This window comes from Sminthopsis crassicaudata, chromosome 5 (assembly GCF_048593235.1).
Source record: "Sminthopsis crassicaudata isolate SCR6 chromosome 5, ASM4859323v1, whole genome shotgun sequence".
In the NCBI taxonomy this organism is placed as follows: Eukaryota; Metazoa; Chordata; class Mammalia; order Dasyuromorphia; family Dasyuridae; genus Sminthopsis; species Sminthopsis crassicaudata.
Genome location: NC_133621.1, coordinates 21,757,232 through 21,771,253, shown reverse-complemented (window position 1 = coordinate 21,771,253; position 14,022 = coordinate 21,757,232). Strand labels below are relative to the sequence as shown.

At 37.0% G+C, this 14,022-nt stretch overlaps 1 protein-coding gene and 1 pseudogene across 2 annotated transcripts in view; both read left to right on the top strand.

Moving 5' to 3' along the window:
- Window positions 1-3,685, top strand: part of LOC141542992 (small ribosomal subunit protein uS5 pseudogene) — a 6,848-nt pseudogene extending 3,163 nt beyond the window's left edge.
- Window positions 1-14,022, top strand: part of RBMS3 (RNA binding motif single stranded interacting protein 3) — a 1,412,069-nt gene that overhangs the window by 941,294 nt on the left and 456,753 nt on the right. The gene's annotated exons all lie outside the window — the stretch shown is intronic.

Genomic DNA, 14,022 nt, shown 5'->3' with positions numbered 1-14,022 from the left:
ATTATGATCCATCATGAATGCTGTTCAGGAGTTATTCTCTTGTCATGGAGAGTTATTGAAAGTTGTTGAAAAGAACAGTGACCAAAAAACTCGGTTTGATAGAACTGATTTGTACATAAGAGTGAAGTTGAAGTTGACTAGGCTCTTCAAAGATAATAACAATGAAGAAAAGGAGTCTGTGACAATGTTTTAGAAGAGGAGTCATAAGGAACTGAAGTACGGTGGTTACAAAGGAGAGGGCTGATATAAGGATGTCAATTTTATGGTATTTTCACACTGGATGGTAGTTTTGAGAGGTTAATTCCCTTGCTACTTCCTGGGTGCCTTGGAGGATGGTACCCTTGGTGGGAATAGAGAAGTCAAAAGGAAGGGCAGATTTTAGGGGGAAAGGTGAATTCAGTTTGTAAAGTGCTGAATTTGAGCTAAAAAGAGAGAGGTGACATACAGTTGGGGATGCCCAACAAGTTGTTGGAAATGCATTGTTGGGGCAGCTATATGAATTTAAAGGAAATGTATAAAAGAAATGATATTAGAGCCCACTAAAGAAAGATTCAGATCTTGGAGTATGTGCTGGTATACAAAAAAGTCAAAATTTGTAGAGACCACTGTATTTTTATAAGAATTATAAGAAGAAAATTTATAAGAATTATAAGTCCCATGGCTCTGGGACCTGAGAGGAACAGCCAAAGACAAGGATGGCTTATTGTCACTAAGCTGGGCCAGCTAGTCAAGGATATGAAGATCAAGTCTTTGGAAGAGATCTGTCTTTTCTCCCTTTCTATTAAGGAGTCTCAGATCATAGACTTCTTCCTAGGATCTTCATTGAAAGATGAGATCCTGAAGATCTTGTGCAAAAACGAACTAGACCTGGACATCAGACCACGGTTAAGGGTTCTGTGGCCATTGGCAACCGAAATGGCCACATTGCCCTCGGTGTCAAGCACTCCAAGGAAGTGGCCATAATTATTCATGGTGCCATCATTCTGGTCTAGTTGTCCATCGTTTCTGGGAGATGTGGCTACTGGGAGGAGCGAGATTGGCAAGCCCCACACAGTGCCTTGAAAGATCATTGGACTTTCTTATCCCTACCTCTAGAGGTACTTGTTTGTCTCAGCTCCTGTGCCTCAGAAACTCCTGATGATGACTGGAATGGATGACTGCTGTCCTTCTGCAAGAGGCTGTACTGCCATACTGGGCCACTTTGCTAAAGCTACCTTTGATGCCATTTCCAGAACATATAGCTCTCTAATCCCAGACCTGTGGAAGCAGAATGTGTTCACTAAGTTTTCCTATCAGGAATTTACACTGACCACTTTGTGAAGACTCACACTCATGTGTCTGTCCAGAGGCTCCAAGAAGCTGCTGTGGCAACCACATAGATTTTTTTTTTTAATAAACAAGGAATAAATTGAACAGTGACTATTTAAAAAAGAATTATAAGAATTGTCCAAGGGCAATAATTCTGTATACCCCTTCCTACTAGCATCCCACATATTTGAATAAATACCAATTTTTTTAAACAAATGTAGAGCCCTGAGACATTTTGGGTGGATCAATACAAGAAGGAAGTTCCGGGCCTGTCAAAAGAGAAGAAATTAAAAAAAAAAAAAAACAAAAAAAAACAACCCATCCTTTTGTGGAAAATCTGCCAAAGCAAACTTTACAAACCAAGATGGTTAAGGGAAACTTTGCCATTGCTTCTTTCACTTTGGGAAACTTCAAACAGATATTTTTCATTCTGCTCTGTGACTGTAATAAGGTATATTTAAATATATCTAAGAGGAAAAAAGAAGCTGCTTATGAATTCCAAGTGTTTCCCAAATTGATCTATAACTCTATAAAGGTTCAAAGCAAATTACATTTTTACATATGAGAATAGCTTCCTTCATTCAAAAAATATTTATTGAGGAAGTCTATGTACATGGGAATAACAATGGCTAGTAATACAGGAAAGCAAGGAATAAGTTTTTATAGCACCTACTATGTGCCACATACTGTGTTAAGCATGTTTCCAATTATCATCTCATTCATACAATAACTCTGCAAAGTAGGTTTTTACAGTCGAGGAAACTGAGGCAAAGAGGTTAGAAGACTTGTCCAGGATCATGCAACTAATTTTATTTCTAAAGCTCCTTGAACTCGGGAGTTTCTGGCTCCAGACCCAGCACTTTATCTACTGTGCCAGCAGTTAGATATGGGATAAGGTCAGAGATTAAATCCATTATTTCAACTTGGTATATTTCAGAAGGAAAATCAGCCTACTGATGCTAGTTGGCATTAGTTCAGCCATCCCCAACAGCATCAGCACTAACTCCAGGGTATCGTCACCTCCTCCTGAGGGTCTCCTCATCTTTCAAATATACAGAGGAGAAAGGTCACCCCCTTTACATAATGATACCTATGAGAGAAATCCTTAAGCAGCCTGGATGTAATGAGTCATTCTGGATAGCTTAGGAGTTACCTTTTAAGAAATTTCAACAACATTATATTTTAATTTTAATTTTGTTTTTATTGATGTTTTTTTTTTATGTTGGCTTCACTTCCAATTATATGTTTCTTCCCTTTTTCCTCCTCAATGAGTCATCTCTTAATGTCAAAAACTGAAAAATGAACGAGGGAAAAAATTAAGGCAGTTCATCTAGCCAGCCAGCCCATCAACTAGATTTGACAATTATATAATATTCCATATTCCTAGTCCCCTTATCGCTGAAAGTGAGTATGGGATAATGAAAAAAATCCTAGACTTAGAGTAAAAAAAAAAAAAAAAAAAAAGTTCCTAGTATGTGCTAAGCATTGTACTAAGCCCTGAATTTCCAAAGAAAAGGAAACATTCCCTGCCTTTTAGGAGCTCTCTGTCTAATAGAAACACACCATGCAAATGATTGTGCAAACAAGTGTGATACATGATAAATTGGAGGGAAGGTAATCAACAGGGAGAAGTGATATGTGAAGAGGGATTGGGAAGATTTTCAAATAGAAGGTGGAATTTTAAGTGGAATTTGAAGAAAGTCAAGGAAACCAGCACATGGAGACAGGGAGAGAGAAAATTCCAGGCATAAGCCACGGTCCCTGGAAATGCCAGAGTCAGGAAATGGAGGGTCTTGTGTGAGGAAGAGTAGCAGACTCCATCTCTAAAATGAAAAGTTGTGTGATCATTGGCAAGTCGTTTTCCCTGAGTTATCAGGTTTTTTTTAATCCCCCAAAAATGGAAGCAATGATATTGACAATATCCACTTTGCAGATTTATAATGTAAGCAAAAAAGCAAATGTATATAAAAGATGTTCAAAAAGCTTTAACTGTGAGCTATCTATGAGTATCAGGTGTACACATGTTCATCAAGGAGTCATACATGTTCTTTGTCTTTATATTTGATTACTTTGATGAAGATAAAAGCTTTGCCTTTGTGCTTAAGTCGGACTGGCTCTTTTAAGGTGTGAAAGACAGAGGGGGGAGGCAGGGAGAGGAAGGAGGGATGGAGGAAGGGGAAGCAGGAGGTAGGGAAGCCTACATTCTAAACAAATTAGAGTGCTAGCTATTAATATTTCATACATACATAATATTTCATCATCTAGCTTCCTTCATATAACTGTTCCTCCTCATCTCCATGTCATAGAGTCCCTATCTTTCCTCAGGGAACAAACAGCTCATGCCTTTTGTGACCCTGCATTCTACCTGCAAATGTTACTACCCTCCTAATTGATTTTGTTTTTATTTCATGTACATATATATATATATATATATATATATATATACATATATATGCATATATATAATATATATGCATATATAGATATGTATACACAAACACACATAGAGTATGAACATATCTGTGAATGCCTTTTCCCCCCAGTCAAATGTAAACACTTTGAGTGTGGTGCTTGAAACACAGTAGGGATTCAGTAAATGTTGAGTTTTACTGAAATAGAAATGAATTATCAGAAACTTAATGGTTGTTTAGCCTCCATTTAAAGGGTCTTTGGATATAGAATCTCTAAACCTCCTTCCCTTTCTCCTTGGCTAGGATTGGACAGCTTTGATGCTCAAAGCATTCATTCTTGATATCAAGATCTGGATGAAATCTGATACCATTTCTTCTTATCCTCCTCCTTGTAAGAACAATGATTTGAAGACTGATGGCCACTTAAGATATTTCAAAATACCTGTTAAATCTCCCAAGGTTTCCATCTGGGAATTGGGTGGGGGAGAATAATTAAGTTTCCTTCAGCTTCCTTTCCATGTTTTTTTTTTTTTTTTTTTTTTTTTAATTTCCTAGTTCTTTGTAAAAGGGGAGCTTTGGAAAAACTGTTCTGTTTCTTAAATGATAGAGAGAAAAACCAGCTAGTCTTCTTGCTTCGTTTCCACGATTTATGTCTATCCATTATTTCAAGCTGGTGTCTCTTATTATCCCCCTCACAAGGATCTAGCAACTCATCTCCCTCAGAAGCTCTGATGACTCTGCTACATGAACTCTTTTAAATTGTTGGCATTTAGAGAAGTCAAAAACTAACAAAGTCCAAGGATTGTGGGCCCATTCTCTCTTCCATTTACTAGAGAGTTCCTAATGTAGCATAATAAGAACTCAGCCAATCGTGTCGGTGTGGGTAGTTAGGGTAAAGTTTCCCTCAAAGCAGATCACCAGAAATTGTCCATGTCTGGTATATGCAATCAAGATGAAACCCATGTTATTAGCCTTGCCTTTCAAAAGCCTCCCACAACTCCTCTTCTGTTCATTGACTCAGATATCCAACTGGCATTGCTCAGACAGCCATCAATGGTTACTGTCCAGAAAACTGAAGGTCTGAGACAGCAAAGGAACTGACAGTTTCTTCTTCTCTGGAGAACAAGTTTACTCCTGGTTGTTATTGATCTACTGCTGGAAGGAGATGGTTGACAGATGTAAAGATGGAGAAGTTCTCTTCCTCTCACTTTGCCCTTCCCTAGGGCGTTCCTCAGCAAGGAAAAAGCAGGGGATCTCTCCAGCATTCAGTCAAATGTGGTATATACCCTTCTACGCTTGGCTGTAATGCCCTTGAAGAGGTTGGTTTGGCAACAGTGAAAATAGTCTGAAATGATTTACAGAGGGAGAAAAGATACAAATTTGACTTGTATTCTGAGGAAAAACAAACTCACTGTGATAAATTTTCAACTGGGGGTTCTTTGTCAGAGAAAATGGAGAGAAAGACAAGAGAGAAGGAGAAAAGAAAGAAGAGGGAGAAATAGAAGGCCTCAATTCACTAAAATTTAATAAGCATTATTAATTAAGTGCCTGTTATTAATCAAGCAATTAAGCCCTCAGGAAGCTTACATTTAGATAGTGAGAATCACAGTGTAATATAGCTAGAATTGCAGAAGCACTTAGAATTATCTTGTTTTAAAGAAATCTGTCTAGTGATAGGTCAAATGATCTATCCCACATCACACAGGTCCTCTCATATCAAGTCCAGTGATCCAGGACAGAGAGGTTTCTTTGTTTCTTTCCTACTCTTTTTCTTTCTTCCTGTTTCATTTTTCTTTTTCTCCTTCCTTTCTTCCTCTCTTTCTTTCTTTCTTTCTTTCTTTCTTTCTTTCTTTCTTTCTTTCTTTCTTTCTTTCTTTCTTTCTTTCTTTCTTTCTTTCTTTCTTTCTTTCTTTCTTTCTTTCTTTCTTTCTTTTCTTTCTTTCTTTCTTTCTTTCTTTCTTTCTTTCTTTCTTTCTTTCTTTCTTTCTCTTTCTCTCTCTCTCTTTCTTTCTCTCTCTTTCTTTTTTCTTTCTTTCTTTCTCTTTCTTTCTTTTTCTTTCTTTTATCTCTCTTTCTTTTTTCTTCCTTCCTTTCTTAGCAGTTTCAACATGAAAAGAAAGAATTGTGGAACAATGATAACACCTTGATTTGTAAGGTTTCATGATTAGAAATCAGAGCAAAATACAGAAGTTCTATCAAAATCCTACTATACAGGGGAATGTTTTGCTTAAGCTTCTGCCTCAGCAAGGGAAATTATGAATCCAAAAATGTGACAGATCTCAAATATCAACCATGACCCCAACTCTGATGACTTGGCCATATTGTTTCCTTAAAAAGTGAATGGGTAAACTTGAAAATTTGGTGAAAAAAATACCTAAAAGATATTTGTATATATGTGTCTGTATTATGACATACTCAACAAAAGCTCAGTTTACTCCCAACCTTACTTCCTCCAAAAAGAAAACTCTAAAACAGAATTATTCAAGGTTTTGCACTAATTGAAAAAAGAAACTGTGACATTTCCCTTGGCTGAACCACCTTGCCTGGAATGCTTTTCTTCCATCTTTGCCTTTTGGCTTTGATGGCTTCCTTCAAGTCTCAGTTAAGATTTTACTTTCAAACAAGAAATCTTTAGAAATTCTCTTCTAAAATAATAATATTGAATTTTATTATAAAGTTTTAAAGGGGTACTTAAAAGAATTATCACAAGAATTTTAAAAGGAGGTGTAATCTACTCAATGTCCAGAAATAATTAGTTTTCATCCCACTGGCTACCCATAATTTATTTTAATTGCTATGACTTTAAGAGATAGCTTCCAGAAGAAGTTTTTCAACTGTCCTTAAGCCAATGGTAATAGAAGCATCAGCAAAAGTGTCCTGTTGTTCAGAGGAAGGGCCCTGAAGATAAACCAAATGCCATTGTGAAATAGTGTCTATTGGCTTGTGTTAAATCAAATAAGGTGAAATTTAATAGAGATTAATGTAAAGTCTTACATTTCTGTCCAAAAATCAACTTCACAAGTTCGAGATGGGGGAGATATGTCCATAAAATAATTTGTCTGTAAAAGAAGTAAGTTCAACCCAAGTCAATAGTGTGATCTATGTCTGCCTATCTATCTATCTATCTATCTATCTATCTATCTATCTATCATCTATCTATCTATCTATCTATCTATCTTTCATCTATCTATCATTCCAAAATTTAATGTAAAAATAGGAGAGCTGGGGCTTGAACCCAGGATTCTGCTCTTCTTACTCATCTCTGAAGGGAGAGACTAAGAATTCAGTAGACCCAAAATATTTTTGCTAATTTGGGGTTTTTCATTGCTATTTTTACTTTACTCTCCATAAATGGGAGCTTTTTAAATCTTTGAAAAATGTGTCTCATTTTGTTTCATGCAAGCTTATATGCTTACATATTTTACATGTCTATTCTATAGGAAGCTTGCTTTTGTAATGAAAAAAAAAAAAACAACTGAATTCAAGACATCTCATTCAAATTCCGGTTGATACTACTTAGCTGGTGACTTACTGATGCTCTCTGGGCTATTATTTTCTAAGACCTTAGATTTAAAATTGTGTTTGGCTTTTTTGTTAGCTGAACACCAGCCTTTTGAGAAAACATAATACATCAGCTTTGGAGAAATAGAGAAAACAAATGTTAATATATCATTTTGGAATAAATAGCTACCTTAGCATGTGATGTAGATTCAAGGGTATATCAGCTATACTATTTGAATCCAAGTGTCCTTGTCTACAAATGTGGTTCTCAATTCACTACTCAATTCTGAAGCATATTTTGGAAATTAATTTATTCAAGTCCTTAAGGAAGTCCAGGGTTAAGTATCCCAAGTTCTATAGGAAAACTGAAATGCTAGCGAAAATTCTCAGATTTTTAGACTTTAAGTATCAGTGCTTTCTATGTTGAGTTCTTTCTTTTTCATGAAGATAACAATCCCTCTAGGTTATCTCTGATTATATCCACAGTCTTATGAAAACCAAAAGATCTTTATCTTTCTTTTCACCCAACGTGCTTTTACCACATGATGGAGGCTGCCAGGACAGGGTCCAGGGTCAATGTCAGATTTCCTCTAGATGATATGGTCTCCTTGATTCATGGATAACATTGTGCTGATTTTGTTTGCTGGCGATCAAAAATTCTCATAAATGAGATTTTTTTTTTCATTTAAAAAACTTTGGTCTTACCATTGATGCAAAAAGAAAGTGAGTATATTTAATAGATCTATGAACCAGAACATGAAAGACAATCTAATGGACAACTTGTAGACATCTATCAGTATGTATAAAACATATACAAGTATATATGTATATGTATAAACACATATATATGTATGTGTCTTTCTAATTTATATATGTCTGTGTATATATATACATATACACTTCTGTGTATATAGTATGTATATGCATACATATATACACATATGTATATAGTAGATATACTTTGTGTATGTTTATGGGTACTATAGATGTGTGTAGCACAGATAACTGAAAATAAACAATGAACCTTGTTCAGAACTAAAGAATCCCATTTTTGTTGAATATCTTGGAGCTTTTGACTGGTTTGGGGCAGTAGTAGAAGGAGCCTTTTAAAGTAGGATGTGCTCAGAATTGATTAGCTACTAAGGGTCAACAGTAAAATTTGAACCCAGGTCATCCTGATTTCAATGAATTAGCCATCTTGTCACTTCCATGTCACCACTACCTGAGGAAGATTCGTCATCATTAAGAAATGAGGAAGGTGAGACTCTATGAGTTTAAAGGGTCACATGGGTTGGGAAATATCTTGGATTGGAGTTGCACTACAGAATTATCCATTCTACCACTTTATGTTCAGAGATCCGGGAGAATTCAGGAAAGGAGGATGACTGAAATTTACCTTTGGGTGCAGAATAACCGGGATACAGGGATGTACAGTGTCAGGAAGAAGGGAGGTTGCAGGCCTGAAATGCATTTAAATCCATAAACTTATTTTAAGTGATCTAACCCTAAATTCGTGCGAAAGCCAAACATGGACAGAAAAGGAAGCAGCGGTTAACCTCAAGGAGCCTACATTCCACTTCTCCAGGTCAGGGATTCTTAACCCCTTTTGTCACATGGACATCTTTGGCAGTCTGCTGAAGCCTAGAAATCCCTCCTCAAAACAAAATAATGTGGTTTTAAATATATAAAATAAAATGTATAAGATTATAATTATAAAAGAAGCCGAGCATATTGAAAAATAGTTATCAAAATATATTTCTTGGATGTTTCAGAAACTCTAGGTCAAGAACCCCTGCTCTAGGGGGTTTCTGGGATGGAGCAGGAGATAAAAGGAGCAGCTGAGCCCTAGGGACTGCAAGGGGGCTGCATAGGCTGCCCATTCTCTGACCTCTATATTTAAAGTCAAGAAGCAATCTATCCACTAAAGCTGGGTATTGGTGTTTGGGATGCTGGGAAACCAGCCTGGGAGCAGTGATTAAAGGAAGAAAAAGAAAGGGAGAGGAGAAGGAGAGAAGAGGGAGAGGAGGAGAAAGAGAGAGAGGGAGGGGGAGGAGAAAGAAGGAAGAGGAGGAAGAAGAGGGAGGAGAGAGGCAGAGACAGAGAGAGAAGAGACACAGAGGGATAGAGAGACAGAGGGAGGAACAGAGGGAGGAAAGGAGGAAGAGGGGATGGGAGGAAGAAGGGAAGGAGGGAGAGAGACAGAGACACAGAGAGACAGAAATAGAGATGGGAAAGGGAGGAGGCAAGAGAGACAGAGCCAGAGATAAGGAGAGGCAGAGAATTGGAGAAAAGGTGACCTTGAAAGAATAATGGTGGGGTGACAGTGAGTGCATGGGGAGTGTTTCCGAGGGTCTGTAAGGAAAGAAAGAGAGCTCCCAGCAAAGGGAGAGCCCAGGTACTGGGCTGGGAGAGGCTGAGCATAGGGCTGAGACTGTGACCTTATTATTTGCTCTCCCACATCTGCAGACGCTAATAGAGGCGGAGAAGGGGGCGGGAGGGGGGGGGCGCCGGGAGGAGCTGAAAGCACCCCGCAGCGGAGCTCTCGGCCTGCTAGAGACCTCAGAGACCGTCTGCTTTTAGCCTTCATTTTCCAGATGAGGACACTAGGACCCAGGGGAATTGATTGACTTGCCCAAGGTCACAAATCAATTTCCATCTTGCCAGTCTATAGGAACCAAGAAGTCACCCAGCTCTTTCTGGTTTGGGAAGAGATTAACTCCCCACCCCCGCCCGGGGAAGCGTGGGAGGGGGGAAAGAGCTAGCCGAAGAATGTGAGAGAAAAAAATAGTCCGGGACTTTGAATGTCAGGCTAAGGACTTTGAACTCCATGGAGCCACCACAGGAAATTACCTAAAGGATTGGGAGGGAGACAGTGAAAGTTATGGCTTTGTCTTTGGATGAATCTAGGAGTTTGGAGCCAGGCCGACTTGGGTCTGAACCTGCCTGTTTACTTATTAGTTATGACATCATGAATAATCTTAAACTTTCTGAGACTCAGTATTCTTATCTGCAAAATGGGGTGATTTCAAAAGAGTGATTTATTGTGATGATCAAATGTAGTCAGGGGGAAATTAGAGGAACTGAATTTATCCTGTGTAAACCCTGTTACTTCACTAGCCTTATGATCTTGGCCAAGGCACATTCCCTAAGCCTCAATTTCCCCATCTATGAAATGAGGGATTTGAACAAGGGGACTAAGGTCATCTATAAAAGAGGATAGTGCCTTTGAGTGAGACACAAAGGATCTTGGGATCACCTCTAACTCTGAGGTCTATCTCTTTCCGGTCTCTTCTACTCTCATTGGTGTTTCATTGTTCTTAGTTGCTCTGGATCAAGTGTGTGTTTGTGTGTGTATTCAATAGATGTACTTATACATACAATCTAGCGTCCCTCCATTGTGATTTCAGTGTTTTATTTATGGATATGCCCTGCTGCCTTTAATAAGAGTGGTTTGTTTGTGTGTATGTGTTTCTGTAAATAGACATCTAGCCTAATGTATATTTCTGAATTTATAAAAGAATGCTCATTTATATTGAAAGAACATTTGTTTTGGCGAAATCAAGTTAGAACAAGTTAGTAATCAAGTATTGAAAGCAGAGGCAAGATATTGAATAAAAGGTAAAGCAAAACTGAAGTGGAAATAAATATGTAATTGCTTAAATCTGATTTTGATCCAAAGGGTTTTGGATACAAGTAAATCCATCCTAGCAGGGAGCTCAGGAACCATCTTGTCCCACCTGGATTCAAAAAAAAAAAAAGAAAAGAAAAGAAAAGAAAAACAAAACAAACAAACAAACAAAAAAACTCACTCTAGTAAGGTCAAATAGAGATAGCCCAAGATACAAATAACCAGCAGGAAATTCTTGTCTTGGGAAAGGTTAAAGGAGATAACTTGAAACAAATAATTAATAGACTTTTAGAAATTCTTGTCTTATTTACAAATATCTCCGGAACCTCTTGGATAATATCTCTGTGCAAACGTTGTTTTATGACCCTGGTTATGTATAAAAAGAATTTCTAAAAATGTAAACCTCTCACTCAGTTTATCTTTGCCTTGTGCCCACCAACTTCTTCTGGCATCCCAGACCTTGCCAGGCAGTTTGGCCTTTTTGGAGGCCAAATGCCTCTCCATCCCTTTACTATCAATAAAGATTTTGTTTCAATAAAAAATTGATAGCGAATTCATTCACTATCTGCACCTGCCCTTGGTTACTTTGGGGAAGGAGAGAGAGGTAATCAGACAACCAGAAAAAGAGCTGATTCATCGAGGCTTAGAGCCTCAATTTTTCCTCATCACCTCCATCCCCCATTCCCCATCATGACAGCCAGTAGGCAAAAGATATTCAGTGGCTACAGGTTTAAACCCAGAATCAAGAAAAAAGTTGAACAAGCCCATCTGGGATTCAGCTGCTTCAGAAAGCTGATGCAAGCGAAGGGCATCGATTCACCTATTTGCAGCCCCAATGGACCATAGATGTTACCTATCTCAACCCATTCATTTTACTGATGAGTAAAGCAAAGTTAGAGAAGTCACATGACTTGCCAAGGTCACATAGGTAGTAAGTATAAGAATTACTATCTGATTAATAGTTTCTTCATAATCTGCATATGATTTATGGCTGCTGAATATTGAAATTTGTTGCACAATATGTAACAAACAACTGAAGAAATGTTTAATGAATATTGTAATTATTGGAAATAAAAAAAAAAAAAATGGTTCCACTAACTCCAAAACCCACAACATTTCCATTGTAACAAGTTTAAAAGATAAAAATCTAGGTGTGATGATGCTCAGCTTAAGAAGAGTATATAGTTTAAAACAGACAGAAATATTTCTGAAAATTGATGTAGAGGGTACTTGTGTTGTCATGGTGAGGGGAAAGGAAAGGAGACTTCCTAGAAAGAAAAATAAGATTTTGGAAGAATGTGGCAGCTAGGTAGCCTTATTGACAAAACTGAAGTCTGGAAGACCTGAATTAAAATCTGCCCTCAGGTATTTACACATTGTGTGACTCTGGGCAAGTCATTGAACCTTCACCTGCCTCGGTTTACTTTCCTATAAAATGGGTGAATGGAGTAAGCATTAATGGACAGTTGGTGCCAGGCACTGTGGTAAGCACTTTACAAATATTATCTTATTAGATCTTTACAGCACCCTATAATTTCCTGCCATTATATCCCCATTTTACAGATGAGGAAACAGGTTAAGTAATATATTCTGATTCATATAGTTATACCTGAGGCAGAATTTAAACTCAGGTCTGATTCCAGACTTAGGCTCAATGTACCACTTATCTACTTCTTTGAACATATGAGGACATTTTTAGCACCTACCATGCAAAGGTTTTATGAAAATAAAATAGGATAATATCAGTAAAGTTCTTTGTAAACCTTCAAGTACTATGTAAATGCCATCTATTATTATTATTTATATTATTATTATTGATGTTATTGTACAATTTGAAGAACCATGATGGAAAAAGGAGTTTAGAATTGCTTATTATTTCTCTAGAGAATTAAACCAAGACCAAAGAAGTAGAAAGTAGAAGAGAAAGATGGCATAAGCCATTTCAGACAATTAGAATTATCTAAAATATTCATAACAGTTTTATATATAAAACAGCTGGAGAAATGGAAAACAATAATAACTGCTCCAACTGGAGAATGGCTAAGTAAATTGTGATATATTAGAATAATTGAATATTATTGCACCTTAAGTAGCAAATAGAAAGAATAGGAGGGATTATGGAAATGTCTATATGAAATGCTACAGAGGAGGAAAGCAGAATGAAAACCAAAGTTTACTCAGTGATTATGAACATCACTATGTGAGAAAAACAACAACTAATAATATACTCAGAAGAAAAAATAAGTCAGAAAAGGCCATCAGCAAGCAGAATGTTCTTGTTATGAGAAAGGAAACATATATGCTGTTAAAATCAACTTTAAATAGCTTTGAGTTTATGATTGACTTCCTTTAAAATTATATTTATTTGAATTTTATTGTTCCCTATGGTTAATGCAGCTAGTCAACATAGTGAGTAGAGCACTGGGCATAGAATCAAGAAGACTCATGTTTATAAGTTCAAACACAGGTTCAGATACATCCAAGCTGTGTGACCCTGAACAAGTCACTTATCCTTGTTTGCCTCAGTTTCCTCATCTGTGAAATGAACTGAAAAAGGAAATGACCACTCTAGTATCTTTGCTAAGAAAATCCTAAATAGGGTCCCAAAGAGTCAGACATGACTGAACAATAACAAATAAATTTTGAACTAAGAAAAAAATATTTTACAACAGTGATAGACAGTGGATTGAATTGCTTATATAATGGAAGTTCTTGTCAAGATCTGAATTTGAATCTTCTGTCTGATACTTATTGTGTACTCTCTAGAAATCACTTAACCTTTCTGAGATTCATATTCCTCATCAATAAAATGGTTCATAAAAACCCTTGTCGATTCACTTCAGAGGATTATCAAGAGATTTGAATAAGAAGATATGTTGTATTAAGTGCTTTGAAAACTTTTAAGTCTTGTCTAAAAGTCAGCTGTCATCCCTTCTAATTAGAGCCTGAATGACCCTAATGAAGACTCTGGGGAGATGATTCCTTCTTTGAAAGGGAGATGGGACAACATAACCTTTCAGGTCTTTTCCATCAAAATTCACTGATTCTACTTTGAGAATTATCTAAGTAAAGAGTGATTTTCATTTTTGCCACAATTCCTATGTTAAAAACATACATCTCTGTGTATATGTGTATGAGTATTTTACCAAAAGGTCATTGTCAAACAATAGTTAA